This window comes from Pelophylax lessonae (assembly GCF_965119305.1).
Source record: "Pelophylax lessonae genome assembly, chromosome: 11".
NCBI classification, from domain to species: domain Eukaryota; kingdom Metazoa; phylum Chordata; class Amphibia; order Anura; family Ranidae; genus Pelophylax; species Pelophylax lessonae.
Window position 1 is genome coordinate 230,451,817 of NC_138778.1, and position 6,000 is coordinate 230,457,816.

The window sequence follows — 6,000 nt, forward strand, 5'->3', positions numbered from 1 at the left end:
AAAAGAACGCTTTTTGGACGCCATGGTCGTTCTCTATTTTCCAGGCACAAAGCACTAGAAAAGCACAGGCAGGGCACTGGAAAAGTCACCAGGTGAAATCCTGTGGTGAAATGGGATGATACAGTGTAATCCGTTAGGATCACAGCTTTCTATCATCTCATTTACTGTATTTACATTTTTTAAATTGCCGCCAGTTCCACCCCCTGCGTCGCAACGCTAGCAGGGAAGGGAACTGGAAGACAGGTGCCGGCAATCGGCCGAGCACACAGCGGGGAGAGAGGGGGAGGATGCCGGAGAGGACGGTGGGGGATCGCAGGGAAGATGAGTAACATTCTGGGGTAATCCCGAATGTGGCTCGGGGTTACGGCTTTTTGTACTGAAAATGAACCCCGAGCCACACTCGGGAACACCGCCAGGGAGATTAATGACCAGGCCATTTTTTGCGATTCGGCACTGCGTTACTTTAACGGACAATTGCGCGATCGTGGGACGCTGTACCCAAATAAAATTGATGTCCTTATTTTTCCCACAGATAGAGCTTTCTTTTGGTGGTCCTCCAAACAGTTAAATGACCCAAGCGCTCGCTCCGTTGGGAATAGTCCGCAAGCTCTGAGGAAGGGGAGCATGCCTCCCGAAACGCGTCAGTTGTCCTAAGCACAGGGATATATCCTTTCCACATGAGGTGGACTTGTTTTATGTGATTTTAACCTTCATGTTTATGAGTATGTTTTTTGGCATTCAATAAATCATTTGAAGGTGTCCAAGGGTAATGCACTAGAGCAATGATGGTGAACCTTGGCACCCCAGATGTTTTGGAACTACATTTCCCATGATGCTCATGTTCTCTGCAGTGCAGTTGAGCATCATAGGAAATGTAGTTCCAAAACATCTGGGGTGTCAAGGTTCGCCATCACTGTACTAGGTGCTTGCACCTCCTATTTTGTTTTTTTTTATGTTTTTTTTTTTCTTTTGGTGGTATTTGATCACCTGTGCAATTTTTATTTTTTGTGCTATAAACAAAACAAAACAAAACTAAAAAAAAAAAAATAGCAACAATTCTGAAAAAAAAAAGAAAACTATTTTTTACTTTTTGCTATAAAACATTCCCAATAATAAAAAAAAATGTAAAAATTAAATTTTTTCATCCTTTCATTACAATTTGTATTTTGCTACATATTTTTGGTAAAAAAAATCCCAATAAATGGATTTTGATTGGTTTGCACAAATGTTGTCACGTCTACAAACTAGGGGAAAGATTTATGTCCTTTTTATTATTATTATTATTTTTTTTTTTTTTACTAGTAATGGCGGTGATCTGTGATTTTTAGCAGGACTGCGACATTGCGGCGGACAGATCGGACCCCTAACTGACATTTTTGACACTTTTGGGGGTACCAGTGACATTACTACAGTAATCAGTGCTAAAAATATGCACTGTTACTGTAATAATGACACTGGCAGGGAAGGGGTTAACACTGTGGGCGATCAAAGGGTTAAATGTGAGCCTAGGGGGTGTTTTCTAACTGCGAGGGGGATGGGCTTGTGAAATCAACACAGAGACCTGTGTTCCTAAATAGGAGGAGCTCTGCGCTGATTCCTGAGAGAACAACGGTCTGCTGTGTTTACAAAAACAGACCGCCGTTCTCTCTTCACCGAGCGTGATCATGGCCGCCGACCCAGTGGATCGGCTTATCCGCTGGCGAGTGGGCGCGCCCCCAGGATCGCTCCTGTTGACCACCATACAGGTACGGCGATTCGTGGGATCCTGCCGACATGCTGCCATATAACTGGCTAGTCGGCAAGTGGTTTAATGAGATAATCTTTTCTTTCTTTTACAGCTGCCTGGAGTGCAGCTTTATGTAAATAATTTTTATTTGTCTGTGTTGCTGTTGGGGATTAAAATGTTGTCACCAGGACAGGAAGTGAGGAGAAACCCCCTAAAGGAGCCCCAGATAGCAGTAAAAGCATGGCAGGGGGTCTAATCCCTCCCCCACTTCATCCAACACTCAATAAGACTTTCCAATATGGGGCAAGTGCTCCGGATAGCCCATTACACAGACAGAGGAAGATATTTTATAAACGGTTACATATTATGTATACAATGTAACATTACTTTCTATGTGTTGTAAATGCCCCCGATGACCCATGATACAGACAGAGGAGGATATTTTATAAATGATTACATATTATGTATACAATGTAACATTACTTTCTATGTGTTGTAAATGCCCCCGATGACCCATGATACAGACAGAGGAAGATATTTTATAAATGATTACATATTATGTATACAATGTAACATTACTTTCTATGTGGTGTAAGTACCCCCAATGGCCCATCATACAGACAGAGGAAGACGTTCTGTACACTGTTACATGTTATGTATACAATGTAACATTATTTTCTATGTGCTGTAAGTGCCCCGGACGACCCATGATACAGAGAAAGATACTCTATAAACAGATACGATTGTTTGTATACAATGTAACATTATTTTCTATGTGTTGTAAATGCCCTGAATACGCATGATACAGACAGAGGAAGATATTCTATAAATGATTACATATTATGTATACAATGTAACATTACTTTCTATGTGGTGTAAATGCCCGGGATTACCCATGATACAGATAGAGAAAGACGTTCTATAAAAGTTACATTGTTTGTATAAAATGTAACATTACTTTCTATGTGGTGTAAGTGCCCATGATGACCCATGACACACACAGGAAGATATTCTATAAATGGTTACATTGTTTGTATAAAATGTAACATTACTTTCTATGTGGTGTAAATGTCCCAGATGACCCATAATACAGAGGAAGATATTCTATAAATGTTACATTGTTTGTATACAATGTAACATTACTTTCTATGTGGTGTAAGTAAGTGCGCTGGATGACCCATGATACAAAGAGAGGAAGATATTCTATAAATGATTACATATTATGTATACAATGTAACATTACTTTCTATGTGGTGTAAATGCCCGGGATTAACCACGATACAGACAGAGGTAGATATTCTATAAACGTTACATTGTTTGTATAAAATGTAACATTACTTTCTATGTGATGTAAGTGCCCCTGATGACCCATGACACACACAGAAGAAGATATTCTATAAACGGTTACATTGTTTGTATACAATGTAACATTACTTTCTATGTGGTGTAAGTGCCCCGGATGACCCATGATACAGATAGAGGATGATATTCTATAAACAGTTACATATTACATATTTAATGTTACATTGTTTCCCCACTCTATTAGAGTGTAAGCTCTGACAAGCAGGACCCTCTTGTATTTTTGTATTGTAACTGTATTGTCTTCTTTTAAGATTGTAAAGTGCTGTGCAAACTGTTGGCCCTATATAAAACCTGAATGATGATTTTATTAATTTCCCATAGACTCCGATTGGTTGGAGGAGTCATTGCACAGCCTGACAGCAGTAACCGCCGTCTCTCCATCTCCTGGGCAATCCACTTACCTTGCGATTGGGAGAGGATCGGACACACGGCCACCCCGATCCTCCTATACCACCATCTGTTTTATCTTCTCCTCACCCAGCACAGCGTCGCTCTGCAGAGGTCACATGACTTGGACACAGATGTGTCTGCAATGTTGGCGCAGCTCCCAGAATCCTCGCTGGGGTCGCTGTTCTCATTTGTGTGTGAGCCGAGAACGTCCATCAGAGACAATTCTCATATTGTGAGGACCCCCAACCCAGAACTGTCTTCCACATTCTTCATCTGATGGTTGGATGGATGGGGAGCAGAGGAAGCCAGGACCCCCCCCCCCCCCCCCAGAGGGGGAACTAAATCCAAGATTTGAACTTTTGCACAGATTGGACAATCATAACCGCAAGGACTGGCTGACTCTCTGGTCAACATTGTGCAAGATATAGAAGGGACAACACAAATCCCAATTGTCCCATTTTACTGTATGGGGGGAGGGGTCCTTAACCCTTGAGTGCTATAAGGACCTATGAATTATTTTGATTTTATTTTTCATAAAGCAGAGTTTTACTATGATAGCATGTTTTTTATAGTATAGTATTTCATTTCATTTTTTTAATTTCCTTTTTTTCTCAATTTTTTTATTTTTTATATTTATTGTACATATTGATTTATTGTTAGTGGTCATTTATGTTTTCTTTGTTGTGTTTTAGTTTTGTTTATTGTCGTGTTTTAATTTTGTTTCTTATTGTATTTTTGGTTTGTTTGTTTTTGTGTTTACCTTTTTGTTTTGTTTTTTTTAATTCTATTTTAGCTTTGTTTGTTGTCGTGTTTTCATTTTGTTTCTTATTGTATTTAAGTTGTGTTTGTTGTCGTGTTTCAGTTTTGTTTATTGTTGTGTTTTAGTTTTGTTTCTTAGGCCCCGTTCACATAGGGGCGATCCGACTTAGAGGGGCGACCTCCGAGGTCGCGGTGCGAGCAGCGCGCCGCGACCTCCGAGGTCGCGGTGCGAGCAGCGCGCCGCGACCTCGGAGCGGCCGCCACGAACTTCATAACATTGAAGTCTATGGCGGTCGCCTCCGGGTCGCCCCAAAGAAGCTCTGGACTCTTTTTCTAAGTCGGAGCGACTTGTGTCGCTCCTATTAGAATGGGTCCACAGCTTCCCTATGGAAGGTGACCTACGGCGACCTGTGAGGCAACCAGGTCGCCTCACAGGTCGCCTTAGTGTGAACCGGGGCTTATTGTATTTTAGTTTGTTTGTTGTGTTTTAGTTTTGTTTCTTTTTGTATTTTAGTTTTGTTTGTTGTGTTTTAGTTTTGTTTCTTATTGTATCTAAATTTTGCTTGTTGTTGTATTTCAGTTTTGTATCTTATTGTATCTAAGATTTGTTTGTTGTTATGTTTCAGTTCCGTACCTTATTGTATCTATGATTTGTTTGTTGTTGTGTTTCAGTTTTGTTTATTAAAGTGTTTTAGTTATGTTTTTGTGTTTTAGGTTTGTTTCTTATGGTATTTTAGCTTTGTTTGTTGTTTTTAGTTGTATTTTAGTTTTGTTTCGTATTGTATCTAAATTTTGCTTGTTGTCGTATTTCAGTTTTGTATCTTATTGTATCTAAGATTTGTTTGTTGCTGCATTTCAATTTTGTTTATTGATGTGTTTTAGTTTTGTTATTGTATTTAAGGTTTTGTTTCTTATTGTATTTTAGTTTGTTTGTTGTGTTTTAGTTTTTGTTTCTTATGCTATTTTAGCTTTGTTTATTGGTGTGTTTTAGTTTTGTTGGTTGTTTTTGTTGTGATTTCGTTTTTTTTTTATTGTATTTTAGTTTTGTTTTTTTGTCATGTTTTGGTTTTGTTTGTTGTTGTGTTTCAGTTTTGTTATTGTATTTTGGTTTTGTTTGCTGTTGTGTTTTAGTTTCATTTTTTTATTGTATTTTAGTTTCATTTTTTTATTGTATTTTAGTTTTGTTTGTTGTCGTGTTTTATTTTTGTTTGTTGTCGTGTTTTATTTTTGTTTGTTGTCGTGTTTTAATTTTGTTATTGTATTTTGGTTTTGTTTGTTGTTGTGTTTTAGCTTCATTTTTTTATTGTATTTTAGTTTTGTTTTTTGTCGTATTTTATTTTTGTTTGCTGTCGTGTTTTTAATTTTGTTATTGTATTTTGGTTTTGTTTGTTGTTGTGTTTTAGTTTTGTTTTTTAGGCCCCTTTCACACATACGGACCGTTCATTTCATCAGTTCAGTCACGTCGAAATGGGTAAAGTATTCATCAGTTTTTCATCAGTGGTCATCATTTATTCATCCATTATTCCTCCGTTTTTTTTTTACATCCACTACCAATGCAAAAACAGATGAGAAACTGACCGTTTGTCAGTTTACATCCATTTTTCGTCCGATCCGCTTTTATAATGAAATGAAAATAGAGCTTTGATTACTTTAAAAAAGAAAGGATGATGGCGGATGTAAACTGATGTAAATGGATGATCATCCACTTACATCCGTTTTTTTAAACAGATGCATTGATGTCCGTTTTTCATCCATCAATGGAT

At 38.1% G+C, this 6,000-nt stretch overlaps 1 protein-coding gene across 1 annotated transcript in view; it reads right to left on the reverse strand.

Moving 5' to 3' along the window:
* The window catches only part of LOC309567501 (ABC-type organic anion transporter ABCA8-like), a 134,635-nt gene extending 131,090 nt beyond the window's left edge, over positions 1-3,545 (reverse strand). The window contains exon 1 of the mRNA XM_082272887.1: positions 3,490-3,545. The gene's annotated coding sequence lies outside the window, so the exon portion shown is untranslated. The remainder of the gene's footprint in view (positions 1-3,489) is intronic.
* Positions 3,546-6,000: the final 2,455 nt, after the last annotated feature.